The 17,977-nt window shown below is 43.3% G+C and overlaps 1 long non-coding RNA gene across 1 annotated transcript; it reads right to left on the minus strand.

Moving 5' to 3' along the window:
* Positions 1-3,732: 3,732 nt before the first annotated feature.
* On the minus strand, positions 3,733-6,490 carry LOC128469801 (uncharacterized). The gene is made up of 2 exons (XR_008345993.1): positions 6,353-6,490; positions 3,733-3,835 (listed from the first exon to the last, which is right to left on the minus strand). It is a non-coding gene; the product is annotated as an uncharacterized LOC128469801 (long non-coding RNA).
* Between the last annotated feature and the right edge of the window lie 11,487 nt (positions 6,491-17,977).

The following is a 17,977-nucleotide window of genomic DNA, read 5'->3' on the forward strand; positions in this document are numbered from 1 at the left end:
TGGCGGATCGCAACTAGATGTTACAAGATGGCCGACGGGATCTCGGTGTTCCAAGATGGCCGACGGGATCAGGGTGTTCTAAGATGGCGGATCGCAACTAGGTGTTCCAAGATGGCCGACGGGACCTGGGTGTTCTAAGATGGCGGATCGCAACTAGATGTTCCAAGATGGCCGACGGGATCTCGGTGTTCTAATATGGCGGATCGGAACTAGGTGTTCCTAGATGGCTGACGGGATCTGGTTGTTTTGACGTGGCGGATCGTAGCTGAGTGTTCCAAGATGATATATATATGTGGCTTACTCATTTTATTTCGCTTGTCAGGTATGTGAGGTAATAATATTACAGCTAAATAAACATATGCAGGACATTGCTGCTCATTAAATGAAGCCATCCTAGACACAGATTACACTAAATCTACACCCTGTGCAGCAGCGCTTTAAAAACGGGGTGCAATCACAGAGTATTTCCACACGAGGGCGATATAGGATAACAAATGACAACGCCATAGCAGCTTTACTAATACAATGAACGCCAAATATTATTACAAGCTATAGCCGCATGAAGGGGCTGCAGGATAAATACCGGCGGCACCGGAACCGCTTAAATAATGAAACAGGCTTCAGGAGCGGTATACATACGGTATTTGCATGCATGTGTAAATTAGCCTCTACCACTTCTGCTGGGAGGCTGTACCATTTATCTACCACTCAGGCAGTGAGGTAAAACGTTCTTAAATTGCATTTAAACCTCTGACCTAACTTTAAATTTATAGTTCAATATAGGAGTCAGCTCTGTAAGATATATATAAGTAATGGGAAGCCTGCAGAGTTTTTTCCTTCTTCCTTTAGGTACGAGAATGCATATTAAATGAATTCCAAAGTAGTTTGCCAGAGAGGCAAGTGTTAATGTGTGTAACCGCAAGCGATCAGGAGCGATAACAGTTCTGTCTCCAAAGGTGGTAGAAGCACAGAGTCCGACTCAAGGAGATCACACGACTCCAAATACTGATAACACATAAATAATACACAATGCAATGGTTACACACATTGACACTTCCCTCTCTGGCAAACTCCCTCAGAATGGCGGCCGAGCGCGGGGGAGACTCGGCCGCCGGTCTCGCCCGCGCTCGGCATGAACATGAAATTTTTATTGAGATTTACACGTTGATGGACAAATCACAATGCGAGATGGTAAATGCACTAAGAAAAAAAACAATCGGAGAGTTCACAATAGTTAGGATTTTTTATCCTTTGGCATCATCATGTGGACTGAGCGTGAGTGAAGTACATGTCAGAGATGATATTACACCATATACTGCATGATAACCTATGAATACATTGATATTTATTGGGTTCTGATTTACCCCGTGACGTCATTATTTCCATAATCTGTATGCTGCATGAACACTCACTATGATCATCCATCCCCACCAGAGGGCAGCAAGGCCCAAATACCGTATATCTTATATAACTGTATGTCATGAAAATGCTGACCCCTGCTGGTCACTTGTGCACATGACGGTACCATTTACAATATTAAGTTGGAATTTGTTATACTTTGGCGCCGTCCTGTGGACATACTATGTAATTACATGTCAGCTTTAATGGTGTGACTGTGATTTATCATTTGGCGTCTTTGTGTGAAGTGGGAGTGAAGGGCAGTGAGTGGTACCCTTAAGAAGATGCTGAGTGCATGTAACAAAATCAACATGACAACAGGAGGGAGGAGTGTTGTGTGAGTGACATCACAATGTTGCAGGTGCGTGTGTGTAAAATATTCTTCATATTTTACGTTGTTTCCTAGCGGATCACAATGTTTTGGTGAATCTAATTCTTTTCATCCCGTTTTGGGATATATAGCACGATGGCTTATGAGTCAGTAGCTGATAACCTGAAACCACGGCAACGCCGAGCGTGGTATTTAGCGGAGAATTTAGTGTGTGTGAATATTGCCAATATTTCCATCTGGTAATAAAGCCGGATAATCTGGAAATGTCGTGTCTTTATTAATTGCCGTTACTAGTAACATTAGAACGGACTAGTACAGGCCATTTTTGGCTTCATTATTGCTGAGTAAGCGTTTGGTGAGTACACGTGGTGATGCCATTTTGAGGACATGTTTCTGCGCTGTGATGTAATGCTTGGAGCCATAAGCCAGCGAGTTCTAGCTGATACTCTATGAATAATAGCCGGATTATGGGATCTTTTCATGTCGAGAAGGTAAGTGCACGTTTTCACAATAAAATCTCTCTCCATTACCTTCTGCCGTGATGTCATTTATCGGCTGGATTTTGGGGTGATTTGAAAGAAAGGAGATGTGGCACGCCAAAACCATTCCATTCCCTCTCACTGTCTTCATCCCTCCCTAACTAGATGCACAAGAGAGCGTTGGAGCGGGCCGCAGCAAGGAGGAGCAGGAGAGACGACGCAGAGTGACGGCGACAGAGAGCTGCAGAGCTGCCACAGCCTGGTGAATCCCGCGTGGTCTCTAAAACGTGGCTCGTATCTGAATGGCACTCTCCCCGCTGCTGTGATGGCTCTTCCTAAAACGCTCTTTGGGAACTCTGCTCTCTCCTGGTTCTCCTCCCCTCTCTCTGATCTCCCCTTCAGTCGGGGGCCCCAAGGCTCAGTTCTAGGGCCCCTTCCCCCCTTACATGGCCTACCTGGTCAGACTCCTCTCATCCTTTGGCTTTCAGTCCCACCTGTAAGCTGATGAGCCTCTCACCCCTCGCTCTGTACCTATGGTCGGTGATCTTTACGTCATCAGTATTTACTCATACACTCGTGCACCCTAAATATTTGTACTCTTGTGTAATATCCCCTCACCTCCTTCTAGATTGTCAGCTCTTGTCCACAGGGCCCTCCTCACCGTTTGTTTATTGCTTATGAGCAGTTTACCCCATTGTACCAAATCCGAGGCTGACCTTTTCCGCACTGTATGTCTCTCCTGTGTGGAGTCTCTACTTGAGTGCGCTCGCCTCAGCACTTGGAGACACATAACTAACAGACTTGTAAGCGTTGCTGCTTTTCCATAAAAATAGTTTAGTGTATGTTATCTCGTAAAGACATTAAAGGTACGCACAGCCGCTATAACACTTACTAGTGAGTCACCCAGGATCAAACCAGCAGCGCTTCGCATGGCAAGTCACGCGACTACCCATTAGGCCAATAGAGAGCTGGTTGCTTTCTCTCCCCATAGATATATAATGCCTGCTGCTGCGTATATGTGAGTCAGGAACAGGCATTAAATAACCATGGTGAAGAACTCCATCTGTCTATCTCGTGGCATAGAGGTTAGGCGCCTAACCCCGTGTCGGTATGTAGCACTATAGGGGCTGTGCGTGTTTTAGAACTGCAGATTTGAGGATATCTATCACGGACGAGATTGTTCGGGTCGCTGCTCTTGTGGCTCAATGCTAGGCGCTGTGCCTGCCATGTAGGTGGTCCCTGGTTCTAATCTCCATTAGTCCTGGCGAGTGGTTGCTGTGTGAACAGAGTATGAGTATGAACAGTGGTGTGGGTCAGGATGAATGGGACTTAGAACCAGGAGGCAGAGCACCTAGTTTTTTGTCTCCGATGTAAATATAATTAATGTAGAAAATATAACATTACAGTGTTTGTTTCTTAGGTATCGCACCTACACATTACACCACCAAGCAGCTTGACTCTGTTGTTTCCCACGTACATATTGTGCCAGACCCGCTAAAACATTAACTATACAGACCATCTTCATTTTTTTTTTAAATTCATTTTATTAGTTTTTGCTAGCTTTTCATCCTCCATCTCCATGGTGACCGAGGCTGGTTTCTTCAAATGTTTTTTACTTCACCTTCACCTAGAGGAGGCAGAGAGAGAGACACTTAGAGGAGGCAGAGAGAGAGAGAGAGACACCTAGAGGAGGCAGAGAGAGAGAGAGAGACACCTAGAGGAGGCAGAGAGAGAGAGAGAGACACCTAGAGGAGGCAGAGAGAGAGAGAGAGAGAGAGAGACACCTAGAGGAGGCAGAGAGAGAGAGAGAGACACCTAGAGGAGGCAGAGAGAGAGAGAGAGAGACACCTAGAGGAGGCAGAGAGAGAGAGAGAGACACCTAGAGGAGGCAGAGAGAGAGAGAGACACCTAGAGGAGGCAGAGAGAGAGAGAGAGACACCTAGAGGAGGCAGAGAGAGAGAGACACCTAGAGGAGGCAGAGAGAGAGAGAGAGACACCTAGAGGAGGCAGAGAGAGAGAGAAAGACACCTAGAGGAGGCAGAGAGAGAGAGAAAGACACCTAGAGGAGGCAGAGAGAGAGAGAGAGAGACACCTAGAGGAGGCAGAGAGAGAGAGAGAGAGACACCTAGAGGAGGCAGAGAGAGAGAGAGAGAGACACCTAGAGGAGGCAGAGAGAGAGAGAGAGAGACACCTAGAGGAGAGAGAGAGAGAGAGAGACAGAGACACCTAGAGGAGAGAGAGAGAGAGAGACACCTAGAGGAGGCAGAGAGAGAGAGAGAGACACCTAGAGGAGGCAGAGAGAGAGAGAGAGAGAGAGACACCTAGAGGAGGCAGAGAGAGAGAGAGAGAGAGAGAGACACCTAGAGGAGGCAGAGAGAGAGAGATAGACACCTAGAGGAGGCAGAGAGAGAGAGAGAGAGAGACACCTAGAGGAGGCAGAGAGAGAGAGAGAGAGAGACACCTAGAGGAGGCAGAGAGAGAGAGAGAGACACCTAGAGGAGGCAGAGAGAGAGAGAGAGACACCTAGAGGAGGCAGAGAGAGAGAGAGAGACACCTAGAGGAGGCAGAGAGAGAGAGAGAGAGACACCTAGAGGAGGCAGAGAGAGAGAGAGAGACACCTAGAGGAGGCAGAGAGAGAGAGACACCTAGAGGAGGCAGAGAGAGAGAGAGACACCTAGAGGAGGCAGAGAGAGAGAGAGACACCTAGAGGAGGCAGAGAGAGACACCTAGAGGAGGCAGAGAGAGACACCTAGAGGAGGCAGAGAGAGACACCTAGAGGAGGCAGAGAAAGAGAGACACCTAGAGTAGGCAGAGAAAGAGAGACACCTAGAGGAGGCAGAGAGAGAGAGAGAGACACCTAGAGGAGGCAGAGAGAGAGAGAGAGAGACACCTAGAGGAGGCAGTTAGAGAGAGAGAGAGAGAGAGACACCTAGAGGAGGCAGAGAGAGAGACACCTAGAGGAGGCAGAGAGAGAGAGAGAGACCTAGAGGAGGCAGAGAGAGAGAGAGAGACCTAGAGGAGGCAGAGAGAGAGAGAGAGACACCTAGAGGAGGCAGAGAGAGAGAGAGACACCTAGAGGAGGCAGAGAGAGAGAGAGAGAGACACCTAGAGGAGGCAGAGAGAGAGAGAGAGAGACACCTAGAGGAGGCAGAGAGAGAGAGAGAGACACCTAGAGGAGGCAGAGAGAGAGAGAGAGACACCTAGAGGAGGCAGAGAGAGAGAGAGACACCTAGAGGAGGCAGAGAGAGAGAGAGACACACCTAGAGGAGGCAGAGAGAGAGAGAGACACCTAGAGGAGGCAGAGAGAGACACCTAGAGGAGGCAGAGAGAGAGAGACACCTAGAGGAGGCAGAGAGAGAGAGACACCTAGAGGAGGCAGAGAGAGAGACACCTAGAGGAGGCAGAGAGAGAGAGACACCTAGAGGAGGCAGAGAGAGAGAGACACCTAGAGGAGGCAGAGAGAGAGAGAGACCTAGAGGAGGCAGAGAGAGAGAGACACCTAGAGGAGGCAGAGAGAGAGAGAGAGAGAGACAGACACCTGGAGGAGGCTGAGAGAGAGAGAGAGACACCTGGAGGAGGCTGAGAGAGAGAGAGACACCTGGAGGAGGCTGAGAGAGAGAGAGACACCTGGAGGAGGCTGAGAGAGAGAGAGAGACACCTAGAGGAGGCTGAGAGAGATACCTAGAGGAGGCTGAGAGAGAGAGAGAGACACCTAGAGGAGGCAGAGAGACACCTAGAGGAGGCAGAGAGAGAGACACCTAGAGGAGGCAGAGAGAGAGACACCTAGAGGAGGCAGAGAGAGAGACACCTAGAGGAGGCAGAGAGAGAGACACCTAGAGGAGGCTGAGAGAGAGAGAAACCTAGAGGAGGCAGAGAGAGAGACACCTAGAGGAGGCTGAGAGAGAGAGAAACCTAGAGGAGGCAGAGACACACACACAGGGGGACAGCTATAGGTAGCAGACACACACACAGCGATCCACAGCCAACTATCTGCCCCCAATCCTTCCCCCTCCTCCAGTTGGGAAGCTCTTTGGTCTCACGCCTCGTCCTTTCCCCCCTGAGCGCTTTCCCCCCTCAGCTCAGCCTCTCTTAGGTTCCCCCCACATTTGGCCGCTGGCCGGCCGCCACTTTCCGCATTTCGTACATCTTGTCATTCAGAACCCGCATTGTGTTTGAGGGGAGAGGCGACAAGTCCGGCTCGGGGTTCATGCTACCGCTCGAGCCGCCGCTTCTACTCCGGCTACACTGGCCTACACGTAGCAACCACTTCCGGAGACACCCACACGGCTCTGCCAAAGAATCTGATTGACAGCGGAAGGAGCCACAGGGCACCGTCCCCTGATTGTGACGGCCAGGGGGAGGAACTATACCAACATGCTACACTACACCCTGTCTCAGGGCATTGCTCCCGAAGTTTGAATGGTAGGGGGCGGGGACATATTGACACGCTACACCCCTCATTACATAATCCGTTTAGTCTGACTCACAGCAGCAGCTCCTACTTACCAGTCCCTTCCTGTAATCACTGTGACAACTGGCCCCGCCCCCTTCCTTCTCCCAGAAGGCCAGAACCACATGGCTGTGACACTCATCTAACTGTAAGTATAAAATTAATATTTGGACTACTGAAAGTTAGGGGAGGTGAGGGTTAATTTAGGGGCAGTTATGGTTAATGGGGTGTTAAGGGTTAATTTAGGGCCAGTTATGGTTAATGGGGTGTTTAGGGGCAGCTATGGTTAATGGGGTGTTTAGGGGCAGTTATGGTTAATAGGGTGTTTAGGGTTAATTTAGGGGCAGCTATGGTTAATGGGGTGTTTAGGGTTAATTTAGGAGCAGCTGTGGTTAATGGGGTGTTTGGGGTTAATTTGAGGCAGTTGTGGTTAATGGTGTGTTTAGGGTTAATTTAGGGGCTGTTGTGGTTGACTGGGTCTTTAGGGGTAATTTAGGGGATGCTGTGGTTAATGGGGTGTTTAGGTTTAATTTAGGGACAGTTATGGTTAATGGGGTGTTTAGGGTTAATTTAGGGGATGCTGTGGTTAATGGGGTGTTTAGGTTTAATTTAGGGACAGTTATGGTTAATGGGGTGTTTAGGGTTAATTTAGGGTAGTTGTTTTGATGGGGTATTTAGAGTTAATTTAGGGGTAGTTATGGTTAATGGGGTGTTTAGGGTTAATTTAATAATGAGGACTGAGGGTTAATTTGATTAATTTAATAAAGTTAACTTAAGGTGCAGTTAGATATAAAGGGGGGCAAACTAAGGGGAATCTAAATCCTGGGGGTTGTGAAGATTAACCCAGTGCTTATTTATAAAAGTATGGTGTCAGTGTGCTGCGAACGGGTCTGTGACTCTATGAGAGGACTATGAGATATCTGGGGGGGGTATAAGGCATATCTGGGGAGGACACAATGACATATCTGGGGGTATAAGGCATATACATTATATAAGGCATATGTGGGGAGGGCAGTGTGGCATGTCTGGGGAGGACGGAGTGGTGTATCAGGGGGTATAAGGCGTATCAGGCACAGTGGCATATGTGGGGGATGGAGTGGCGTATGTGGGAGGCAGCGTGGAGTGGCGTATGTGGGAGGCAGCGTGGAGTGGCGTATGTGGGAGGCAGCGTGGAGTGGCATATGTGGGAGGCAGCGTGGAGTGGCATATGTGGGAGGCAGCGTGGAGTGGCATATGTGGGAGGCAGCGTGGAATGGTATATGTGGGAGGCAGCGTGGCATATGTGGGAGGCAGCATGGCAAGCCTGGGCTCAAATGTGCATAAATTGGGGGGGCTGGTTGGGAAATAAAGACAAGAAATGCATTTTATCAAAGTTTTTTTTTTTTATTCTGCTGTTTGTATTTAACATCATTTGTTTATTAAATTATTTTAAATAAATGAAAAATTTACATTCATTTTTTTTATCCGATTAATCGATTAATCGACAAAATAATCGGCCAACTAATCGATTATGAAAATAATCGTTAGTTGCAGCCCTAGTGTGTGTATATATATATATATATATATGTTATCGGTAGTTTCCGTAAGCTCGATGTGTTGGGTGTCAGTAGGAGAATGATTTCTGAAGGCAAATTTGTAATTTTACCAAAAACCCCTTTATTTGATGGAGCATTGAGAGCAGCAGAAGGCGTAATTCAGCCCTTTAGGTGATGATAACGGGGCTAATATTACCCTGCGTATCACGTATATATATGTATATACCCCGGAATCTGAATGTGTGTGTCCAAAATATTTAGGAGTCCGGCCCCCGCCCCCCTCCGAATCATGTTTTTATTGATTAGCCCCCTGGCAGTAAGTTAAAGGATGTTTATTTGGGGTCTTATATCCGGCACCCTATGCTTTCCTGTGGGGTTGCGGTTAAGCGAGTGCCGTGAAGCAACCTCGCAGGGTCATATAACATGCGCTACCTGACCCCGCTGGGTGCTTCGTACCACCACCTGCTAAACCACAAGGAAAGCATAGGCTGCCGGATTCCCGATGGTTCCCCCTGCGTGGTTTCTGGAGCCCTTCTTTAGGGTTTATTTTTGGGCAGGAATAAGTTGGCCACGCTCAGATTTTCTAGTCGAGCATTTTATCGCAAGGACAACGTGATTTCTGGGGATTGTGCGGACGTTAGATAACATGTATGTGTTTGGATCTGATGACGTGTATGTGTTTATATTTGATGACATGTATGTGGTTATGTTAGATGACGTGTATGTGTTTGTATCTGATGACGTGTATGTGTTTGTATCTGATGACATGTATGTGTTTGTATCTGATGGCGTGTTTGTGTTTGTATCTGATGACGTGTATGAGTTTGTATCTGATGACATGTATGTGTTTGTATTTGATGACGTGTATGTGGTTATGTTAGATGACGTGTATGTGTTTGTATCTGATGACGTGTATGTGTTTGTATCTGATGACATGTATGTGTTTATATCTGATGACATGTATGTGTTTATATCTGATGATATGTATGTGTTTATATCTGATGATATGTATGTGTTTGTATTTGATGACATGTATGCGTTTGCGTTTGTATTTGATGACGGGACCTGTCTATGGCGCTTATTATTTTGGCTCGCAGCTGGCACCAGAGGGCACACAGAGCGGAGGAGACGTTTTAGTTTGGCTGACAGACGGACTTCACATGTTAACACGGCTTATATGCTTTCAGATTTTCTGGGTTCATGTCAAATGTTTACACTTCTAGGCTTGAGGGTCACTGTGGGTGATTAAGACCAAGTCATTCTATAGTTTCCCACAAACATTCAAATGGCTCATATGCTGCTGCCTTAAAAACTGTGTTCTTACACCGAGAGAACCATTCCCTATTGTTTTCTCCGTATATTTTGTGACACTAATTAAAGAATTGGACGTTTCTTATAATAATCGGATGGTCGTTCCTTTTTGACGTTCTGTGTAGAATTTTTGTATTATCACACTGTATACGTGAAGAAGTAAATCATCTCATTCCGTAATAGTGATTTTTCTTTTTATATTTTACCCGCCGCAGGTAACGGAAATTGTAAGCGGAAGCCGTATCGCAGACGGCAGAACATTGTAGAAGGACGGCTTTGGCCAGGTATGGACATTTTATACGCACAATTATTGTTTGCGCTGTTTGCCGTTACTTAACTGCCCCAACAATTCTACACCTAAGCTGTTGCTATATGTTGTGTGTTTTGTATTAGTATGACATCATTTAAATGTTTATGCTTTCATGGTATTTTTTACAATATTAAAATATTTACACATTCATTTTATTTGTGTGTTTTGCATTGGGTACTTTTCTATTAGTATGACATCATTCAAATATTTACACGTTCATTTTATTTGTGTGTTTTGCATTGGGTACTTTTCTATTAGTATGACATCATTCACATATTTACATGTTCATTTTATTTGTGTTTTTTGCATTTTGTATTTTTCTATTAGTATGACATCATTCACATATTTACATGTTAATTTTATTTGTGTGTTTTGTATTGGGTAATTTTCTATTAGTATGACATCATTCAAATATTTACATGTTCATTTTATTTGTGTTTTGTATTGGGTACTTTTCTATTAGTATGACATCATTCAAATATTTACATGTTCATTTTATTTGTGTTTTTTGCATTGGGTACTTTTCTATTAGTATGACATCATTCAAATATTTACATGTTCATTTTATTTGTGTGTTGTTGTATTGGGTACTTTTCTATTAGTATGACATCATTCAAATATTTACATGTTCATTTTATTTGTGTGTTTTGTATTGGGTACTTTTCTATTAGTATGACATCATTCAAATATTTACATGTTCATTTTATTTGTGTTTTTTGCATTGGGTACTTTTCTATTAGTATGACATCATTCAAATATTTACATGTTCATTTTATTTGTGTTGTTGTTTTGGGTATTTTTCTATTAGTATGACATCATTCACATATTTCATGTTCATTTTATTTGTGTGTTTTGCATTGGGTACTTTTCTATTAGTATGACATCATTCACATATTTAAGCTTTCATTTTATTTGTGTGTTTTGCATTGGGTACTTTTGTATTAGTATGACATCATTCACATATTTAAGCTTTCATTTTATTTGTGTGTTTTGCATTGGGTACTTTTCTATTAGTATGACATCATTCACATATTTAAGCTTTCATTTTATTTGTGTGTTTTGCATTGGGTATTTTTCTATTAGTATGACATCATTCAAGTATTTACACATTCATTTTAATTGTTTTGTATCGGGTTTGTAATTGAATTAGCTTTCTGTTCTCTGTTTGCTTAAAAAATTCTACTTCAAACTCTTCTTTTTATCCCCAAATAGTGATGAATAAATGCATGTTTGGGTCAGCTGTGTTTATAACGCTGTATATTATATAGAACATCTTTTTCATAAGCATATTTCTTCTAATCTCAATGTTATAAAACTGCATTTTTAGTGATTATTTTATGCCTGTCTAAAATCTGGACTCGATATTTATATATTTTTTATTTACTTTTTAAACCTGTTTTTTTTACCGTGTATTAGACAAAATGCTATTTCCTGCTTTAAAATGTTACATTTTCAATGTTTTGTGTGTTTTGATGATTTCTAGCTAGAACTTGAGTTGAAGAACATATAAAAAATGTATTACGTGATTATGTATTTCACAACCAAATGTCTAAAAGATTGACATTTCTATAGATTGAAACAATTGTTCACGTCCTAATCTAAACACCATGCGCTGACTTTTATACGTCGTACGCGTGATAGGAAAAATGGCGCTCGAGCGTCTGAAAATTGTCCAAATCGTGTCTAAAACTGCTTTCTAATCCATGGTCTTTGAAGAGATGTGAAATTATTATGTATAATAATCCAAGGGGTTAACTGGTGTCTAAATTTGGTGTTTTTACCAATCCAAGCAAAAATGAATGTTACCTTATTTTGAAAATTGTGATTTCAACAAATCCTTAGTAATCAGCAATGTGCATTTTTCAAAGAGCCGCAAAATTGTATTATCTGCAAATTCAGATTAAAGGAAAACCGAATGTCTAAAATGACGTGTCCAAGAGCTGACGACATCTTTAAAGCATTTGTGTCCAAGAGTTGCTGAAAAACGTATTCTGTGACTTTCTTTCCAAACCAAATCTCTAAAGGATTGGCGTTTCCACGCGTTCCAACGATTGTCCGCGTCCTAATCTAAATCCGAGGCGTTGTATACCTCGTACGTGTCATAGGATGAAATGCTGCTCGAGCGTCTGAAAATTGGGTCTAAAACCAAGGTTTTAGAATAAATGTGAAACTCTGGTGTTTTAAGGAGAAATGTGTGATCCAAAAGAGGTTTTAAACGTGGGGGGGGTTTTTGAAACCACGATGTCTACATTTTCTATGATTTGGGTTCATGACGAACGCGTAAAACGATGAAAGGGTTGGTGTTCTTCTTAATCCTCGTCGGCGTATTTTCAGGGCTCTTTAAAATCATCTTCCTGCTCTATAAAAAAACAAACCGGTTTTATAGCGAAACGGCCAATAAAATGTTCACTTTTACCACGTCGTAAAAAACAGCAAACAGGTGCTTCAGATGGTCTTTCCAGAATTCTAACCCCAGCGTCAGACATAATCTATTATTAATCCGGATATCACTTGCGTGACGTAAATTGGGTTTTCTCTTCCGATAAATGTGTTTTAAGGTCTGACTTTTTCATATCATTTGATTTCTGTACATTTAAAGTGAATTGCTTGTATTTTACAATGCAGGTTACCTCTAGATTGTAAGCTCTTGGAGCAGGGGTCCGTCTTACCTGTTGTATCTCTAAACCTAATGATGTCCTGTTTACCCATTGTACAACGCTACGGGATGTGATGGCGCTATATAAAACAATAATAATGCAGGTTACCTCTAGATTGTAAGCTCTTGGAGCAGGGGTCCGTCTTACCTCTTGTTTCAAATCAAATGATGTCCTGTTTACCCATTGTACAACGCTACGGGATGTGATGGCGCTATATAAAACCATAATAATAATGCAGGTTACCTCTAGATTGTAAGCTCTTGGAGCAGGGTCCGTTTTACCTCTTGTATCTCTAAACCTAATGATGTCCTGTTTACCGATTGTACAACGCTGTGGAATGTGATGGCGCTATATAAAACCATAATAATAATGCAGGTTACCTCTAGATTGTAAGCTCTTGGAGCAGGGGTCCGTCTTACATCTTGTATCTCTAAACCTAATGATGTCCTGTTTACCCATTGTTGGAATTTGTGCTTAAACTGTGTCTAAAATTGTAACATTTAATGAAATTCCTACTAAATCTGGTCTCTGTTTTAACCAAATGACAGATTATGTTATGTTTTAAAATGTTTGCCCCCCCCCCCCTCAAATATCTAAAATCTTCGGGAATTGGATTGGGAAATGTATTGTTTGTAAGACAAAAGGGTTTATTTTTTCTTCTTATTGGTGTTCAAAAATCCAACGGCTTAAATGTTTTTTAAACAGCAAATACCCAAATGTGTTACTAAAAAATTTACCGTATTTGCTCGATTATAAGACAAGGTTTTTTCAGAGCAAATGCTCAAATAGAGGTCTGATTATGAGACTAAGATCCAGATCCCCCGCACCGCTGCAGGGACCTGGATCCTTCCCCGACTGTCAGAGATCAGAGTTCCACCGGTGCGGGGAACTCTGATCTCTGACAGCCGGGGAAGGTATGCGCGACGGACGCAGACAAACCCCTGCTGCCAACTCCACCTCCTTCCGGCTGCAGCGGACGTTGTCTACGCGGATCGCGTAGATGTCAACCCGCTGCCCCGGCAATCCAGCAGGAAATTGGAAGCACCGGTAAGTGTGTGTGTGTGAAATGGGGGCATAGGGCATTTCTGGAATGCCTTATACACCTATATGCCACTCTGGCACTTAGGGGGTTAAAAGGCATATTATGGGGCAGAGTGGCATATAAGGAGGTATAAGGCATTTCAGGAGGCAGAGTGGCGTTAAGGGGGCATTTAATAGAGCACTCTGCCTCCTGAAATGCCTTATACCTCCCTATATGCCACTCTGCCCCATAATATGCCTTTTAACCCCCTAAATGCCAGAGTGGCATATAGGGGTATACGGCATTTCTGGAGGCAGAGTGCTCTATACAATGCCTTTTAACTCCCTTAATGCCACTCTGCCTCCTGGAATGCCTTATACCTCCCTATATGCCACTCTGCCCCATAATATGCATTTTAACCCCCTAAATGCCAGAATGGGATATAGGGGTATAAGGCATTTCTGGAGGCAGAGTGGCACATAGGGGGTCAAAAGACATACCGTAGGGCACAGTGGCATATAGAGGGTTAAAAGGCATATCATGGGCCACAGTGCCATATTGGAGTGGCAAGCCTGGGGGCAGATGTGCGTAACTGGGGGACAGGTTGGAAAATACAAGGAAATAAAAACAAAAAAAATATTTTTCTCAATCATAGCTTTTATTAAAAAAAATAGTTTACATGAATTACCATTTACTGGTAAAACTTTTTTTCCTTTAGGGTCGTCTTATATTCAGGCTTTTTCTTTTTTCCTAAGTTAATATTCAGATTTTGGGGGGTCGTCTTATAATTGAGCAAATACGGTAATTTTCAACCCGTTGTCAAATTGTGTTGTGTGTGTGTGTGTGTGTGTGTGAAGTGGTTTTGAAATCCAGATTACAGGGCAGTAATTTAGAGTGTGATTGGTGCAAATGGATCCCACGGCTTCCGCTTGGCGGTGGCGTATTGGGAAGTAAAATGCTTTCTGCTTTCTTTGTCCGCTGTGATGTCATGCGATGTGATGTCATGCGATGTGTTTGAAATAAATGTTAATCCAGCCTGTGAAGGAATCTCTAGTAAGATGGCGTTGATTAATGACTCGTTTGCCACGTTTTTGTCGCGGTGTTGGAGGACGGGTACGCTGTACGCTGGAGACAGTAGTCATTGGTAAACGTATCGATCGGTGTCTGTTACGTCGGCGTTAATTGCCGTTATCGCTGAGAGGCAATGAAATGTTCTCTGCCGGGACCCCCGATACTGTGTACATAATATGTGGCTTTATGTGTGCGATTCCAAAAGCGAGTAAAAGCTTTAATTGCGTTGCTGTTGAAGTGGTGTAAGGAAGAGACCGGAGCAGAGGCAGGGGTTCAATTATTCTTATTTCTTTATTAACCACTTAATAATGTGTCCGTCTCCACTGCATGAATAAAAATGGCTCCAATAACTCTTCTGTCTGAAACATTTCCTTTTTAAATCCTTATTTCAAGGTTTTCTTTCTTTACATTTCTCATTTTTAATTTATTTTAATCTTGCATGTTGTTTTTTTTAAAAAGAAATATATATATTATTTGTTTTTGGTAATGTCTCCACGTGACAAAAAGCAATTTGTTGCCAATTTTGAGATTTGTTGAAGTGGTTTTGTGATCTCCGCTGTTAGCCGGGAGAATTGAAGTGAAATGATGGTGGATTTCTTCTGAATGTTTTATTTTGGTGAAATATTTCTTGGTTGTTTCTCGGCTTTATTTAACCTGTTGAAGCTCTTGATAATGTATAAAACATTGGGATTAGATGCCGTCCGTCCCGTTCTCGCGGTCCGCGTGCTGTACGAATAGTTACGCCTTTCTTATGATTTTGAAATGTTTGTCTACAATAAAGTGAGTTTAAAAATATTCTTGGGGAGAAAAATCCTTCTGACGTCATTTTAATGAAGTGAACATGGTTTTTATTTTCAGTCGCGCGGTAAATTGATGAGCCGGTTAAATGTTTTCCTTCCTTCCCTTATTTAAATTTGGCTCTTAATATACGTTTGTTTGAAAACTGTGTTTTTTAAAGTATTTCTAAAACCGTTGCGAAAAATTCAAACTTTCCGAATTAGGCTGTTACTAACCCAAAAGTCCAAACCGGGACGCTCGAGATTTATTAAAGGATTCCAGGTTTACGTTTTATGAGGTTGTCAGTAGTGATGCATTTGATTTTACGAGCGTAAAATCACACGGTTCTTAATAATTTAATACGTTTAAAATAAAAACATTAAATTATTTTATTTCTTTCAAATTTCAAAATGTATTTTTTAGGATTGATTTTTGGTATTTCATGAGTTAGAGGGAGTGTCTAAAAAAGTTGATTTTGAAAGATTTATACTTATCTTTGCTTTTATCAACTGAATAATATATATATTTTTTTAATTATAAATAAAATAAAAAAAATAGCAAAAAGCTGTTTCTAATCTTTCTAGCGCTGAATTGTGAAATCGCTTTGAAGTTCTTTATGTGGCTAAAATGAAACGTATTTTTTTTTGTTGGCGCCTGTGTACAAAGAGAAAAAATGTAGTTGGTTTTTAGCCTCTATATGCCAAGGCGGTGTACTCAGCGCTGTGCCGGCTGCCGATGGAGAGAATACTGCGAATGGTAAGCGCTCAAATAATTAATGATCTGCTCTTCTGTCTTTTCAATTTTGTATAATTAAGTCAACATAAAAATGTTTTTTTGTGCAAAATAGGGTTTTTGTAGCTTTTTGCTGGTATGTTTATAATTTAGACTTCTCACTTTTTTACATTTTACTTAAAATTGTTATTTCATGCTAAATCTTTTTAAACTTCTTATCAAATGATCGTCTTTAAAGGCTGTGTTTGTGGTTTTTAAAGGCTGGTTTTCTTCTAATATATACATGTGTTTTAGCGAATGTATTCTGAAATAGCCTTTTTCATCTTCATTTTGTGATGGCGAGTTCACAAAGAAATATTTGGCGTCTGTGAACAGGGCTAGTGTGCCTGAAAGATGGGCCGCAGTGAATGCAGCTTCCCTGCTTTAAACCTCTCCTATATAACACACACACACGCACACATACTTATACTTGCTTTTTCTTGTTTTTCTTTAGGATTTCATGAATTCCATAATCGGAGTGCTGTATATGATATCGATCTCTACCGCGGCCGTCTACCACGTTGGCACAGTGAAGAGGTATATCACAGGGGTACATATTTAAGGCTTCTGACGCAGGTGTACCCCCGCCAGTGGCTCGTCGGCATGCCATCGCGCAGAGCGTTTATGATGAGATATATAATTGTTTTATATTATATATAAAATATTAATATAGATGTGTGTGTATTAGGGCTGCAACTAACGATTATTTTAATAATCGATTAGTTGGCCGATTATTTTTTCGATTAATCGATTAATCGGATAAAAAAAAACAATATGCAAATTTTTCGTTTATTTTAAATAATTTAATGAACTGGATGTTAAAAAACAACTTAAAATTTACATTAACATTCTTATTTTGTTATGATGTAATAAAAAACAATATTTTCAAAGTACAAGAACCCAAACACAATATTTATGAAACAAAATAACCCCAAACATTCTGAAAAGAGGTGGACTATTACTGTTCAAGAAACTTTGCCCCAGCCCTGGCACTTTGCACCCAGCACTTTGCACCCAGCACTTTGCCCCAGCCCTGGCACTTTGCACCCAGCCCTGGCACTTTGCACCCAGCCCTGGCACTTTGCACCCAGCACTCAGCACTTTGCACCCAGCACTCAGCACTTTGCACCCAGCACTTTGTATCCAGCACTTTGCCCCAGCCCTGGCACTTTGCACCCAGCACTTTGCCCCAGCCCTGGCACTTTGCACCCAGCACTTTGCCCCAGCCCTGGCACTTTGCACCCAGCAAGCACTTTGTACACAGCACTCAGCACTTTGCACCAGCACTTTGCACTTTGCACCCAGCCCTGGCACTTTGTACCCAGCACTGGCACTTTGCACCCAGCACTTTGCACTGTGCCCCTGCACCCAGTCTCCAACTCTGCCCTGCACCCAGCCCTGCCCCCACACTCACACTCTGCCCTGCACCCACTCTGCCCTGCACCCACTCTGCCCTGCACCCACACTCACACCCTGCCCTGCATCCCCACCCCCACTCTGCCCTGCACCCAGTCTCCCACTCTGCCCTGCACCCACACTCACACCCTGCATCCCCACCCCCACTCTGCCCTGCACCCAGTCTCCTGCCCTGCACCCCCCACCCCCACTCTGCCCTGCACCCCCACCCCCACTCTGCCCTGCACCCACACTCACACCCTGCATCCCCTGAAACCCCACCCCCACCCCACCGTGGACCCCCACCCCCGCGAATCGCTCTGTGCGAATGGAGCCACTCGCACAGAGCGAACCGCTCTGTGCGAATGGAGCCACTCGCACAGAGCGAACCGCTCTGTGCGAATGGAGCCACTCGCACAGAGCGAACCGCTCTGTGCGAATGGAGCCACTCGCACAGAGCGAACCGCTCTG

The sequence above is a fragment of the Spea bombifrons genome, chromosome 12 (genome assembly GCF_027358695.1).
Source record: "Spea bombifrons isolate aSpeBom1 chromosome 12, aSpeBom1.2.pri, whole genome shotgun sequence".
In the NCBI taxonomy this organism is placed as follows: Eukaryota; Metazoa; Chordata; class Amphibia; order Anura; family Pelobatidae; genus Spea; species Spea bombifrons.